At 60.2% G+C, this 15,486-nt stretch overlaps 1 long non-coding RNA gene across 1 annotated transcript in view; it reads left to right on the forward strand.

Moving 5' to 3' along the window:
- Positions 1–12,364, forward strand: part of LOC140453810 (uncharacterized) — a 22,548-nt gene extending 10,184 nt beyond the window's left edge. Inside the window, exons 2-3 of the long non-coding RNA XR_011952497.1 lie at positions 6,569–6,780; positions 12,209–12,364. This is a non-coding gene — a long non-coding RNA (uncharacterized lncRNA). The remainder of the gene's footprint in view (positions 1–6,568; positions 6,781–12,208) is intronic.
- The last annotated feature ends 3,122 nt before the right edge of the window (positions 12,365–15,486 follow it).

Raw genomic sequence — 15,486 nt, forward strand, 5'->3', positions numbered from 1 at the left:
TCTCTGTTCCTCTCCCTCTCTGTTCCTCTCCGTCTCTCTCTCTGTTCCTCTCCCCCTCTCTCTCTCTCTCTGTTCCTCTCCCTCTCTCTCTCTGTTCCTCTCCGTCTCTCTCTCTGTTCCTCTCCCCCTCTCTCTCTCCTTCTCCCTCTCTCTCTGTTCCTCTCCCTCTCTCTGTGTTCCTCTCTCCCCCCTCTCTCTCTCTCTCTCCCTCTCCCCCTCTCTCTCTGTGTTCCTCTCTCCCTCTCTCTCTGTGTTCCTCTCCCTCTCTCTCTCTCTGTTCCTCTCCCTCTCTCTCTCTGTTACTCTCCTCTTCTCTCTCTGTTCCTCTCCCTCTCTCTCTCTGTTACTCTCCCCCCCTCTCTCTCTCTCTGTTCCTCTCTCCCTCTCCTTCTCTCTCTGTTCCTCTCCATCTCTCTCTCTGTTACTCTCCCCCCCTCTCTCTCTCTCTGTTCCTCTATCCCTCTCCATCTCTCTCTGTTCCTCTCTCTCTGTTCCTCTCCCCCTCTCTCTGTTCTGCTCCCTCACTCTCTCTCTGTTCCTCTCCATCTCTCTCTCTGTTCATCACCCTCTCTCTCCCTCTCTCCCTCTCTTTGTTCCTCTTCCTCTCTCTCTGTTCCTCTCCCTCTCTCTCTCTCCCCCCCCCCCTCTCTCTGTTCCTCTCCCTGTCTCGCTCTGTTCCTCTCCCTCCCCCCATCTCTCTCTGTTCCTCTCCCTCTCTCTCTCTCTCTGTACCTCTCCCTCCCCCTCTCCCTCTCTCAATTCCTCTCCCCCTCTCTCTCTGTTCCTCTCCTCCTCTCTCTTTCTCTTCCTATCTCTCTCTCTCCGTTCCTCTCCCTCTCTCTCTCTATGTTCCTCTCCCTCTCTCTCTCTGTTCCTCTCCCCCTCTCTCTCCCTCTCCCTCTCTCTCTCTCTCCTTTCCTCTCCCCCTCTCTCTCTCTGTTCCTCTCCCCCACCCCTCTCTGTTCCTCTCCCCCTCTCTCTCTCTGTTCCTCTCCACCTCTCTGTCTATCTCTCTCTGTTCGTCTCCCCTTCTCTCTGTTCCTCTCCTCCTCTCTTTCTCTGTTCCTCTCCCTCTCTCTCTCTGTTCCTCTCTCTCTCTCCATTCCTCTCCATCTCTCTCTCTCTGTTCCACTCCCTCTCTCTCTCTGTTCCTCTCCCTCTCTCTCTCTCTCTATTCCTCTCCCCCTCTCTCTGTTCCTCTCCCTCTCTCTCTGTTCCTCTCCTCTCTCCCTCTCTGTTCCTCTCCCTCTCTCTCTCTCTGTTCCTCTCCCTCTCTCTCTCTGTCCCTCTCCCTCTCTCTCTCTCTCTCCCCCCCTCTCTCTCTCTGTTCCTCTCCCTTTCTCTCTCTCTGTTCCTCTCCCTCTCTATCTCTGTTCCTCTCTCCCTCTCTCCCTCTCTCTCTGTTCCTCTCCCTCTCTCTCTCCCTGTTCCTCTCCCTCTCTCTCACTCTGTTCCTCTCCCTCTCTCTCTCTCTGTTCCTCTCCCTCTCTCTCTCCCTGTTCCTCTCCCTCTCTCTCTCTCTCTGTTCCTCTCCCTCTCTCTCTCTCTCTGTTCCTCTCCCTCTCCCTCTCTCTCTGTTCCTCTCCCTCTCTCTCTCTCTCTGTTCCTCTCCCTCTCTCTCTCTCTCCCTGTTCCTCTCCCTCCCTCTCTCTCTGTTCCTCTCCCTCTCTCTCTCTCTCTGTTCCTCTCCCTCTCCCTCTCTCTCTGTTCCTCTCCCTCTCCCTCTCTCTCTGTTCCTCTCCCTCTCTCTCACTCTGTTCCTCTCCCTCTCTCTCTCTGTTCCTATCCCTCTCTCTCACTCTGTTCCTCTCCCTCTCTCTCTCTCTGTTCCTCTCCCTCTCTCTCTCTCTGTTCCTATCCCTCTCCCTCTCTCTGTTACTCTCCTCTTCTCTCTCTCTCTGTTCCTCTTCCTCTCCCTCTCTCTGTTCCTCTCCCTCTCTCTCTGTTACTCTCCCCCCCCTCTCTCTCTCTCTCTCTGTTCCTCTCCATCTCTCTCTCTGTTCCGCTCCCTCACTCTCTCTCTGTTCCTCTCCCACTCTCTCTCTCCTTTCCTCTCCTTCTCTCTCTCCCCTTTCCTCTCCCTCTCTCTCCCTCTCCCTCTATCCCTCTCCCTCTATCTCTCTCTGTTCCACCCCCCCTCTCTCTCTCTGTTCCTCTCCCTCTCTCTCTCTCTCCCTCTCCCTCTCTCTCTCTCCATTCCTCTCCCTGTCTCGCTCTGTTCCTCTCCCTCTCTCTCTCTGTTCCTCTCCCTCTCTGTTCCTCTCCGTCTCTCTCTCTGTTCCTCTCCCCCTCTCTCTCTCTCTCTGTTCCTCTCCCTCTCTCTCTCTGTTCCTCTCCGTCTCTCTCTGTTCCTCTCCCCCTCTCTCTCTCCTTCTCCCTCTCTCTCTGTTCCTCTCCCTCTCTCTGTGTTCCTCTCTCCCCCCTCTCTCTCTCTCTCCCTCTCCCCCTCTCTCTCTGTGTTCCTCTCTCCCTCTCTCTCTGTGTTCCTCTCCCTCTCTCTCTCTCTGTTCCTCTCCCTCTCTCTCTCTGTTACTCTCCTCTTCTCTCTCTGTTCCTCTCCCTCTCTCTCTCTGTTACTCTCCCCCCCCTCTCTCTCTCTCTGTTCCTCTCTCCCTCTCCTTCTCTCTCTGTTCCTCTCCATCTCTCTCTCTGTTACTGTCCCCCCCCTCTCTCTCTCTCTGTTCCTCTCTCCCTCTCCTTCTCTATCTCTGTTCCTCTCCATCTCTCTCTGTTCCTCTCTCTCTGTTCCTCTCCCCTCTCTCTGTTCTGCTCCCTCACTCTCTCTCTGTTCCTCTCCATCTCTCTCTCTGTTCATCACCCTCTCTCTCCCTCTCTCCCTCTCTTTGTTCCTCTTCCTCTCTCTCTGTTCCTCTCCCTCTCTCTCTCTCCCCCCCTCTCTCTGTTCCTCTCCCTGTCTCGCTCTGTTCCTCTCCCTCCCCCCATCTCTCTCTGTTCCTCTCCCTCTCTCTCTCTCTCTGTACCTCTCCCTCCCCCTCTCCCTCTCTCAATTCCTCTCCCCCTCTCTCTCTGTTCCTCTCCTCCTCTCTCTTTCTCTTCCTATCTCTCTCTCTCCGTTCCTCTCCCTCTCTCTCTCTATGTTCCTCTCCCTCTCTCTCTCTGTTCCTCTCCCCCTCTCTCTCCCTCTCCCTCTCTCTCTCTCTCCTTTCCTCTCCCCCTCTCTCTCTCTGTTCCTCTCCCCCACCCCTCTCTGTTCCTCTCCCCCTCTCTCTCTCTGTTCCTCTCCACCTCTCTGTCTATCTCTCTCTGTTCGTCTCCCCTTCTCTCTGTTCCTCTCCTCCTCTCTTTCTCTGTTCCTCTCCCTCTCTCTCTCTGTTCCTCTCTCTCTCTCCATTCCTCTCCATCTCTCTCTCTCTGTTCCACTCCCTCTCTCTCTCTGTTCCTCTCCCTCTCTCTCTCTCTCTATTCCTCTCCCCCTCTCTCTGTTCCTCTCCCTCTCCCTCTCTCTCTGTTCCTCTCCTCTCTCCCTCTCTGTTCCTCTCCCTCTCTCTCTCTCTGTTCCTCTCCCTCTCTCTCTCTGTCCCTCTCCCTCTCTCTCTCTCTCTCCCCCCCTCTCTCTCTCTGTTCCTCTCCCTTTCTCTCTCTCTGTTCCTCTCCCTCTCTATCTCTGTTCCTCTCTCCCTCTCTCCCTCTCTCTCTGTTCCTCTCTCCCTCTCTCTCTCTGTTCTTCTCCCCCTCTCCCTCTCTCTCTCTCTGTTCCTCTCTCCCTCTCTCTCTCTGTTCCTCTCGCCCTCTCTCTCTCTCTCTCTCTGTTCCTCTCTCCCTCTCTCTCTCTGTTCCTCTCCCCCTCTCCCTCTCTCTCTCTGTTCCTCTCTCTCTGGCTCCCTCTGTTCCTCTCTCTCTCTCTCTCTGTTCCTCTCTCCCTCTCTCTCTCTCTGTTCCTCTCTCCCTCTCTCTCTCTGTTCCTCTCCCCCTCTCCCTCTGTTCCTCTCTCTCTGTCTCCCTCTGTTCCTCTCTCTCTCTCTCTCACTCTGTTCCTCTCTCCCTCTCTCTCTCTGTTCCTCTCCCCCCTCTCTCTCTCTGTTCCTTTCTCCCTCTCTCTCTCTCTGTTCCTCTCCCTCTCTCTCTGTTCCTCTCCCCCTCTCCCTCTCTCTCTCTGTTCCTCTCCCCCTCTCTCTCTCTCTGTTCCTTTCTCCCTCTCTCTCTCTCTGTTCCTCTCCCTCTCTCTCTGTTCCTCTCCCCCTCTCCCTCTCTCTCTCTGTTCCTCTCCCCCTCTCCCTCTCTGTTCCTCTCTCCCTCTCTCTCTGTTCCTCTCTCCCTCTCTCTCTCTGTTCCTCTCCCTCTCTCTCTCTCTCTGTTCCTTTCTCCCTCTCTCTCTCTGTTCCTCTCCCTCTCTCTCTGTTCCTCTCCCCCTCTCCCTCTCTCTCTCTGTTCCTCTCCCCCTCTCTCTCTCTCTCTGTTCCTTTCCCCCTCTCTCTCTGTTCCTCTCCCTCTCTCTCTGTTCCTCTCCCCCTCTCCCTCTCTCTCTCTGTTCCTCTCCCTCTCTCTCTCTCTTTTCCTCTCTCTCTCTCTCTTTTCCTCTCCCCCTCTATCTCTCTCTGTTCCTCTCCCTCTCTCTCTGTCCCTCCCACTCTGTCTCTCTCCCCCCTGTCCAGCCTCCTGTTGTCTCAGACTAGAGTCCGACTGTCAGGATTTAGCATTGCCCCATGGGATCGCACTTACCCAGGGATGGACTCAGAACAGTGTAGAGGGAGCTTTACTCTGTATCTAATCCCGAGCTGTCCCTGTCCCTGGGAGTGTTTGAGAGGGGGGGGGGGGACAGTGTAGAGGGAGCTTTACTCTGTGTCTAACCCCGTGCTGTCCCTGTCCTGGGACTGTTTGATGGGGACAGTGTAGAGGGAGCTTTACTCTGTATCTAACCCCCTGCTCTCCCTGTCCTGGGAGTGTTTGATGGGGGGACAGTGTAGAGTGAGCTTTACTCTGTATCTAACCCCGTACTGTCCCTGTCCTGGGAGTGTTTGATGGGGACAGTGTAGAGGAAGCTTTACTCTGTATCTAACCCTGTGCTGTCCCTGTCCCTGGGAGTGTTCGATGGGGGACAGTGTAGAGGGAGCTTTACTCTGTATCTAACCCCGTACTGTCCCTGTCCTGGGAGTGTTTGATGGGGACAGTGTAGAGGGAGCTTTACTCTGTATCTAACCCTGTGCTGTCCCTGGGAGTGTTCGATGGGGGACAGTGTAGAGGAGCTTTACTCTGTATCTAACCCCGTACTGTCCCTGTCCTGGGAGTGTTTGATGGGGGGACAGTGTAGAGGGAGCTTTACTCTGTATCTAATCCCGAGCTGTCCCTGTCCCTGGGAGTGTTTGAGGGGGGGGGGGACAGTGTAGAGGAAGCTTTACTCTGTATCTAATCCCGAGCTGTCCCTGTCCTGGGAGTGTTTGATGGGGGACAGTGTAGAGTGAGCTTTACTCTGTATCTAACCCCGTGCTGTCCCTGTCCCTGGGAGTGTTTGATGGGGGGACAGTGTAGAGGGAGCTTTACTCTGTATCTAACCCTGTGCTGTCCCAGTCCTGGGAGTGTTTGATGGGGGACAGTGTAGAGTAAGCTTTACTCTGTATCTAACCCCGTGCAGTCCCTGTCCTGGGAGTGTGTGATGGGGGGACAGTGTAGAGGGAGCTTTACTCTGTATCTAACCCTGTGCTGTCACTGTCCTGGGAGTGTTTGATGGGGGGGACAGTGTAGAGGGAGCTTTACTCTGTACCTAACCCAGTGCTGTCACTGTCCCTGGGAGTGTTTGATGGGGGGACAGTGTAGAGGGAGCTTTACTCTGTATCTAATCCCGAGCTGTCCCTGTCCCTGGGAGTGTTTGAGGGGGGGGGGGGGACAGTGTAGAGGGAGCTTTACTCTGTATCTAATCCCGACCTGTCCCTGTCCTGGGAGTGTTTGATGGGGACAGTGTAGAGTAAGCTTTACTCTGTATCTAACCCCGTGCTGTCCCTGTCCCTGGGAGTGTTTGATGGGGGGACAGTGGAGAGGGAGCTTTACTCTCTATCTAACCCTGTGCTGTCCCTGTCCTGGGAGTGTTTGATGGGGGACAGTGTAGAGTAAGCTTTACTCTGTATCTAACCCCGTGCAGTCCCTGTCCTGGGAGTGTGTGATGGGGGGACAGTGTAGAGGGAGCTTTACTCTGTATCTAACCCTGTGCTGTCACTGTCCTGGGAGTGTTTGATGGGGGGACAGTGTAGAGGGAGCTTTACTCTGTACCTAACCCCGTGCTGTCATTGTCCCTGGGAGTGTTTGATGGGGGGACAGTGTAGAGTAAGCTTTACTCTGTATCTAATCCCGTGCAGTCCCTGTCCTGGGAGTGTGTGATGGGGGGACAGTGTAGAGGGAGCTTTACTCTGTATCTAACCCCGTGCTGTCCCTGTCCCTGGGAGTGTGTGATGGGGGGGACAGTGTAGAGGGAGCTTTACTCTGTATCTAACCCCGTGCTGTCCCTGTCCCTGGGAGTGTTTGATGGGGGGGGACAGTGTAGAGGGAGCTTTACTCTGTATCTAACCCCGTGCTGTCTGTGTGGGGATGTGGCTGACTGAGGGGGTTGGTTTTTCAGGACAGGACGTACAGGCCGAGACTGCAGGAGTGTTTGGAGAAGACTCCAAGCTCTGAGTTTGCATGGAGTGCTCTCCAGGCCAACCTAACCAACATGGCCCGAATGGAGGCTTCGATTCTGCTGATGGTGGTAGGCCGAGCCATGCGGAGAGCCAGTGCCGAGGAGTTGGAGAAGCTGCCCGTGCCCAAGGACATTGCCTTGATAAAGACCGTGTAAGTAGGCGCCTGGTCAGGTAGGCCTCAGGCTCAGCTTTATCCATCCCAACGCCCTCTCCCACTGCCTCAAACACCATCCCTCATCCAACCTCCGGCCTGTAACCCTCACACACATGCCCCTCACACCTTCCCACACAATCTCTCTCCCTCACACCCTCCCACACTCTCCCCATCTCCCTCACACCCTCCCACACTCTCCACCTCTCCCTCACACCCTCCCACACTCTCCACCTCTCCCTCACACCCTCCCCACACTCTCCACCTCTCCCTCACACCCTCCCACACTCTCCCCATCTCCCTCACACCCTCCCACACTCTCCACCTCTCCCTCACACCCTCCCACACTCTCCCTCTCCCCCCATACCCTCCCACACTCTCCCTCTCCCCCTCACACCCCTCCCACACTCTCCCCCTCCCCCTCACACCCTCCCACACTCTCCCTCACACCCTCTCACACTCTCCCTCTCCCCCTCACACCCTCCCACACTCTCCACCTCTCCCTCACACCCTCCCACACTCTCCCTCTCCCCCCATACCCTCCCACACTCTCCCTCTCCCCCTCACACCCTCCCACACTCTCCCCCTCCCCCTCACACCCTCCCACACTCTCCCTCACACCCTCTCACACTCTCCCTCTCCCCCTCACACCCTCCCACACTCTCCCCCTCCCCCTCACACCCTTCCACACTCTCCACCTCTCCCTCACACCCTCCCACACTCTCCACCTCTCCCTCACACCCTCCCACACTCTCCCTCTCCCCCCATACCCCTCCCACACTCTCCCTCTCCCCCTCACACCCTCCCACACTCTCCCCCTCCCCCTTACACCCTCCCACACTCTCCCCATCTCCCTCACACCCTCCCACACTCTCCACCTCTCCCTCACACCCTCCAACACTCTCCCCCTCTCCCTCACACCCTCCCAAACTCTCCTCATCTCCCTCACACCCTCCCACACTCTCCACCTCTCCCTCACACCCTCCCCACACTCTCCACCTCTCCCTCACACCCTCCCACACTCTCCCTCTCCCCCCATACCCTCCCACACTCTCCCTCTCCCCCTCACACCCTCCCACACTCTCCCCCTCCCCCTTACACCCTCCCACACTGTCCCTCTCTCCGTCACACCCTCCCACACTCTCCCCCTCCCCCTCACACCCTCCCACACTCTCCCTCACACCCTCTCACACTCTCCCTCTCCCCCTCACACCCTCCCACACTCTCCCCCTCCCCCTCACACCCTTCCACACTCTCCCCATCTCCCTCACACCCTCCCACTCAGCCCCCTCCCCCTCACACCCTCCCACACTGTCCCTATCTCCATCACACCCTCCCACACTCTCCCCCTCCCCCTCACACCCTCCCACACTCTCCCTCACACCCTCACACTCTTCCCCTCCCCCTCACAGCCTCCCACACTCTCCCTCACACCCTCTCACACTCTCCCTCTCCCCCTCATACCCTCCCACACTCTCCCCCTCCCCCTCACACCCTTCCACACTCTCCCCGTCTCCCTCACACCCTCCCACTCTCCCCCTCCCCCTCACACCCTCCCACACTGTCCCTATCTCTGTCACACCCTCCCACACTCTCCCCCTCCCCCTCACACCCTCCCACACTCTCCCTCACACCCTCCCACACTCTCCCCCTCTCCCTCACACCCTCCCAAACTCTCCCCCTCTCCCTCACACCCTCCCACACTCTCCCCCTCTCCCTCACACCCTCCCAAACTCTCCTCATCTCCCTCACACCCTTCCACTCTCTCCCCCTCTCCCTCACACCCTCCCACACTCTCCCCCTCCCCCTCACACCCTCCCACACTCTCCACCTCTCCCTCACACCCTCCAACACTCTCCCTCACACCCTCCCACTCTCCCCCTCCCCCTCACACTCTCCCAAACTCTCCTCATCTCCCTCACACCCTCCCACACTCTCCCCCTCCCCCTCACACCCTCCCACACTCTCCCTCACACCCTCCCACACTCTCCCCCCTCTCCCTCACACCCTCCCACACTCTCCCTCACACCCTCCCACTCTCCCCCTCCCCCTCACACTCTCCCAAACTCTCCTCATCTCCCTCACACCCTCCCACACTCTCCCCCTCCCCCTCACACCCTCCCACACTCTCCCTCACACCCTCCCACACTCTCCCCCTCTCCCTCACACCCTCCCAAACTCTCCCCCTCTCCCTCACACCCTCCCACACTCTCCCCCTCCCCCTCACACCCTCCCACACTCTCCCTCACACCCTCCCACACTCTCCCCCCCTCTCCCTCACACCCTCCCAAACTCTCCCCCTCTCCCTCACACCCTCCCACACTCTCCCCCTCTCCCTCACACCCTCCCAAACTCTCCTCATCTCCCTCACACCCTTCCACTCTCTCCCCCTCTCCCTCACACCCTCCCACACTCTCCCCCTCTCCCTCCCACCCTCCCACACTCTCCCTCTCCCCCCTCACACCCTCCCACACTCTCCCCCTCCCCCTCCCACCCTCCCACACTCTCCCCCTCCCCTCCCACCCTCCCACCCTTCCCCTCCCCCACCCCCTCTCAATATTCCCACAATTGCCCTCCAACACCTTCCGCCCTCCTGATTTCTAGCTTCCAAACACACTCCCCCAATCCCTCTCTCACTGTGGTTGCCTCCCACCTTCTCGGTTATCGTGGAGGTGGGGGCTAACCCTCCATTGGTTGGGGGTCATACCTGGCCGGTAGGAAGCCGGTCTGGATTGTTGGAGCTCAGTCCTCCCAGTTCTGGGATATCGGGCGCAGGAACCCCTCAGGGTAGGCCCGACCACTTTCAGCTGCTTCAAGAACGACCTTCCCTCCATTCGTAAGGTCTGAAGTCGCTGATAATTGCATCGCGTTCCCCACCCTTCGCCTCTCCTCAGATATCTGACACAGTCCGTGTCCAACGACGGCAAGATCCGACCAATATGCAGGCTTGGGCTGAGAACTGGCATGTAACACTGGTGCCACACAAATGCCATCTCTAAACGTTGCCAATCTAACCATCGCCCCCTCCCCCTTTGCGATTCAATGGTGTTGCTGTCACTGAATCAACTCCCATTATCCTGCAGGCTACCATTGACTAGAAACTGACTGGGCCTCTCAAACCGATTCAGTGGCTCCAAGAGCCAGAGGCTGGGAATCCTGCAGCGAGGGACTCCCCTCCTGACTCCCCCCCCCCACCTCAGCCCCTCTCCATCATCGACAGGTCAGGAGGGTGAGGGGATTCTCCCCTCCCCCCTTTGCCCCTGGATGGGGGCAGCTCCAACAACACTGTGAGAAGCCCGACACCATCCAGGGACAAAGCAGCCCCCCCCCCACCCGCTGCTGGATTGGCCCCACATCCCCAAATACCCCCTCCCTCCCTCCCTCACCGACGCTCAGTAGCAGCAGTACCTGCAGAGATTCGTCAGGGACAGCACCTTCCAAACCCAGCACCACTTCCACCTGGAAGGAGTCGGGGCAGCAGATACCCCCCACCCCCCCCCCCCCACCCCCCCTCACCGTCCCGAGTTGGGAATATATCCCTCAGGGTCAGGATCCTGGTACTCCCTCCCTGAGGGACCCCCCCCCCCCCCCCCCCCCCCAACCCCACGGCAGAAGGCAGCTCACCCACCCCCCCCCCCCAACCCCCCACCTTCTCGAGGGGGCAGTTAGGGACAGGGTGATAAACGCTGGGCCCAGCCAGCGACCCCCCCTGGAATGAAGGGAAACCCTCTCCCTCCCTGGGGAGAGGTCCTCAGCCCTGAGTTTGGGGAAGCCTGTCAGAGTGTCCCGCCTGAAGGAGGGGTGTGGGAGGGACGAGGCGTCCTGATGGAGTCCTCCTGAATCGTTGGGACTGATCGATGGTCAGTCCAGGTAGTCAGCATTCCCCACCCCCCCCACCCCCGCCCCCCACCCCCCGCCCCCCCACCCCCCACCCCCCGCCCCCCCCACACCCCCCCACCCCCCCCACCCCCGCCCCCCCACCCCCCACCCCACCCCCCGCCCCCCCCACCTCCCCCCCACCCCCACCCCCAGCCCCCCCGCCCCCACCCCCCCCAGCCCCCCACCCCCCGCCCCCCCCACACCCCCCACCCCCACCCCCCCGCCCCCCCCCCCACCCCCACCCCCCAGCCCCCCACCCCCACCCCCCCAGCACCCCCACCCCACCCCCCGCCCCCCCCCCACCCCCCCACCCCCCGCCCCCCTCCCCACCCCCCCCACCCCCACCCCCCGCCACCCCCACCCCCCGCCCCCCCCCACACCCCCCACCCCCACACCCCCGCCCCCCCCCACCCCCACCCCCAGCCCCCCACCCCCACCACCCCAGCCCCCCCACCCCCACCCCCCGCCCCACCCCACCCCCCCCAGCCCCCCCGCCGACTCCCACTCCCACCACCATCACGTTCACACACCGTTTTGGGGATATCATTAATGTAACTGGTTTCTCTCTCTCTCCCTCTCTGTGTCCCTGTCTCTGTCCATCTCGCTATTTCTTTTTCTGTCTCTCTCTCTGTCTCTCTCTCTATCTGTCCCTCTCTGTCTCCCTCTGTCGCTCTCCCTCTGTCTCTCTCTCTCTCTCTCTGTTTCCCCCTCTGTCTCTCTCCTTTTGTCTCTCTGTCACTCTCCTTTTGTCTCTCTGTCTCTCTGTCTCTCTCTCTGTGTTACTCTCTGTCACTCTCTCTCTGACTCTCTCTCTCTCCCCCCCTCATCTCTCGCTCTCATTGATGCTCTGTCTTGCGCTCTCTACTTGTCTCTCTCTCTCTTTCTCTCTGTTCCCATCTCTCTGTCTCTCTCTCTCTCCCTCACTGACCCTCTCTCTCTGTCTCTTTCTCTGCGCCTCTCTCCTGCCCCTGCCTCACTCACTGTCTGTGTCTCATTTTCTCTCTCTCTCTCTCTCTCTCTATTACTGTCTCTCTCTCTCTCTCCCTCCCTCCCTCTATATTACTGTCTCTCTCTCTCTCTCTGTCTCTCTCTCGGTCTCCCACTCTCTCTGTCTGTCTGTCTTTCTGCCTCACTCTCTCTCTCTCTGATTCGCTTTATCTCCCTCCACCCCCTTCTACCTTTCACTGATTGTGTGTCTTCATTGTGCTCTCTGGACCCTCTTGCATTTCTCACTCCGTCCCTCCAATAACTGTGTCCCTCGATCTCTCTCTCTCTCTCTCCTCTCTCTGTCCTTTATTATGACTTGCTCACTGTCCCTTCCTCTGGCCCATTCTGGCTTTCTCCCTGATGTCCTCTGACTCTCTCCCTGTCTCGGCCCCCATTGAACCCTGTCTGCCCCTTTCTCGACCTCGCTCTCGTGGTTTGCGTGTGTTTCTCTCACTCGCCGACTCGCTCTTTCTCTCTGGGCCTCTGTCGCCCTGTCTCTGTCCCTGGGTTCCACGGTCTCCCCTCTCCCCGCTGACCCCTCCAATCCGGGCTGAGACTGCAGGATGAACCAGTTCCATACTGTTCACTGCAACCAGAGCAAGGACGCGCGCAGGGCGGTGTACATGTGGCTGAGGAAAGGTTTAAGGTCGATCGTCTGCCCAGAGAAGGAGAGGCCACAGCAGGGCAGGGAGGAGCGCAGAGGACAAGGCAAACCACCAAGAGGTACGGGACACTGTTACCCACCCCACCCACCCACCGTCCAGTCACAAGGAACCCCCTCCAGCCCCCTACACCCCCTCCCTATCCCTGTCACCCCCCTCCATCCCCCTACACCCCCTCCCTATCTCTGTCACCCCCTCCAGTCCCCTACACCCCCTCCCTATCTCTGTCACCCCCTCCAGTCCCCTACACTCCCTCCCTATCTCTGTCACCCCCTCCAGCCCCCTACACCCCCTCCCTATCCCTGTCACCCCCTCCCTATCTCTGTCACCCCCTCCAGCCCCTACACTCCCTCCCTATCTCTGTCACCCCCTCCAGCCCCCTACACCCCCTCCCTATCTCTGTCCCCCCCCTCCCTATCTCTCTCACCCCCTCCCTATCTCTGTCACCCCCTCCCTATCTCTGTCCCCCCCTCCCTATCTCTCTCACCCCCTCCCTATCTCTGTCACCCCCTCCCTATCTCTCTCACCCCCCTCCCTATCCCTGTCACCCCCTCCAGCCTCTACACCCCCTCCCTATCCCTGTCACCCCCTCCCTATCCCTGTCACCCCCTCCCTATCCCTGTCACCTCCTCCAGCCCCTACACCCCCTCCCTATCCCTGTCCCCCCCTCCCGATCCCTGTCACCCCCTCCCTATCCCTGTGCCCCCTCCCTATCTCTCTCCCCCCCCTCCCTATCCCTGTCCCCCCCCTCCCTATCCCTCTCCCCCCCTCCCTATCTCTCTCCCCCCCTCCCTATCCCACTCCCCCCCTCCCTATCCCTCTCCCCCCCTCCCTATCTCTCTCCCCCCCCTCCCTATCCCTCTCCCCCCCCTCCCTATCTCTCTCCCCCCCTCCCTATCCCTGTCACCCCCTCCCGATCCCTCTCCCCCCCCTCCCTATCTCTGTCACCCCCTCCCGATCCCTCTCCCCCCCCTCCCTATCTCTGTCACCCCCTCCGATCCTCTCCTCTCCCCCCCTCCCTATCTCTCTCCCCCCTTCCCTATCTCTCTCCCCCCCCTCCCTATCTCTCTCCCCCCCTCCCTATCTCTCTCCCCCCCTCCCTATCTCTGTCACCCCCCTCCCTATCTCTCTCCCCCCCTCCCTATCTCTCTCCCCCCCTCCCTATCTCTCTCCCCCCCTCCCTATCTCTGTCACCCCCTCCCTATCTCTCTCCCCCCCTCCCTATCTCTCTCCCCCCCTCCCTATCTCTCTCCCCCCCTCCCTATCTCTGTCACCCCCTCCCTATCTCTCTCCCCCCCCTCCCTATCTCTCTCCCCCCCTCCCTATCTCTCTCCCCCCCCTCCCTATCTCTCTCCCCCCCTCCCTATCCCTCTCACCCCCTCCCTATCTCTCTCCCCCCCTCCCTATCTCTGTCACCCCCCTCCCTATCTCTCTCCCCCCCTCCCTATCTCGTCTCCCCCCCTCCCTATCTCTCTCCCCCCCTCCCTATCCCTCTCACCCCCTCCCTATCTCTCTTCCCCCCTCCCTATCTCTCTCCCCCCCTCCCTATCTCTCCCCCCCCCTCCCTATCCCTCTCACCCCCTCCCTATCCCTCTCCCCCCCTCCCTATCTCTGTCACCCCCTCCCTATCTCTCTGCCCCCCTCCCTATCTCTCTCCCCCCCTCCCTATCTCTCTCCCCCCCTCCCTATCCCTCTCACCCCCTCCCTATCTCTCTCCCCCCCTCCCTATCTCTCTCCCCCCCTCCCTATCCCTCTCCCCCCCTCCCTATCTCTCTCCCCCCCTCCCTATCTCTGTCACCCCCTCCCTATCTCTGTCACCCCCTCCCGATCCCTCTCCCCCCCTCCCTATCTCTGTCACCCCCTCCCGATCCCTCTCCCCCCCTCCCTATCTCTCTCCCCCCTTCCCTATCTCTCTCCCCCCCTCCCTATCTCTCTCCCCCCCTCCCTATCTCTCTCCCCCCCTCCCTATCTCTCTCCCCCCCCTCCCTATCTCTGTCACCCCCTCCCTATCTCTCTCCCCCCCTCCCTATCTCTCCCCCCCCTCCCTATCCCTCTCACCCCCTCCCTATCTCTCTCCCCCCCTCCCTATCTCTCTCCCCCCCTCCCTATCCCTCTCCCCCCCTCCCTATCTCTCTCCCCCCCCTCCCTATCCCTCTCCCCCCCTCCCTATCTCTCTCCCCCCCTCCCTATCCCTCTCCCCCCCTCCCTATCTCTCTCCCCCCCTCCCTATCCCTGTCCCCCCCTCCCTATCCCTCTCCCCCCCTCCCTATCTCTCTCCCCCCCTCCCTATCCCTCTCCCCCCCTCCCTATCTCTCTCCCCCCCTCCCTATCTCTGTCACCCCCCTCCCTATCTCTCTCCCCCCCTCCCTATCTCTCTCCCCCCCTCCCTATCCCTGTCCCCCCCTCCCTATCCCTCTCCCCCCCTCCCTATCCCTCTCCCCCCCCTCCCTATCTCTCTCCCCCCCTCCCTATCTCTCTCCCCCCCTCCCTATCTCTCTCACCCCCTCCCTATCTCTCTCCCCCCCCTCCCTATCTCTCTCCCCCCCCTCCCTATCCCTCTCCCCCCCTCCCTATCCCTCTCCCCCCTCCCTATCTCTCTCCCCCCCTCCCTATCTCTCTCCACCCCTCCCTATCCCTCTCCCCCCCTCCCTATCCCTGTCACCCCCTCCCTATCTCTCTCACCCCCTCCCTATCTCTCTCCCCCCCTCCCTATCTCTCTCCCCCCCTCCCTATCCCTCTCCCCCCCTCCCTATCCCTCTCCCCCCTCCCTATCTCTCTCCCCCCCCTCCCTATCTCTCTCCCCCCCCTCCCTATCCCTCTCCCCCCCTCCCTATCCCTCTCCCCCCTCCCTATCTCTCTCCCCCCTCCCTATCTCTCTCCCCCCCTCCCTATCCCTCTCCCCCCCTCCCTATCCCTCTCCCCCCCCTCCCTATCCCTCTCCCCCCCCTCCCTATCCCTCTCCCCCCCTCCCTATCCCTCTCCCCCCCTCCCTATCTCTCTCCCCCCCTCCCTATCTCTCTCCCCCCCTCCCTATCCCTCTCCCCCCCTTCCTATCCCTCTCCCCCCCTCCCTATCTCTCTCCCCCCCCTCCCTATCTCTCTCCCCCCCTCCCTATCCCTCTCCCCCCCTCCCTATCCCTCTCTCCCCCTCCCTATCCCTCTCCCCCCCCTCCCTATCC

This window comes from Chiloscyllium punctatum, chromosome 28, assembly GCF_047496795.1.
Source record: "Chiloscyllium punctatum isolate Juve2018m chromosome 28, sChiPun1.3, whole genome shotgun sequence".
NCBI classification, from domain to species: domain Eukaryota; kingdom Metazoa; phylum Chordata; class Chondrichthyes; order Orectolobiformes; family Hemiscylliidae; genus Chiloscyllium; species Chiloscyllium punctatum.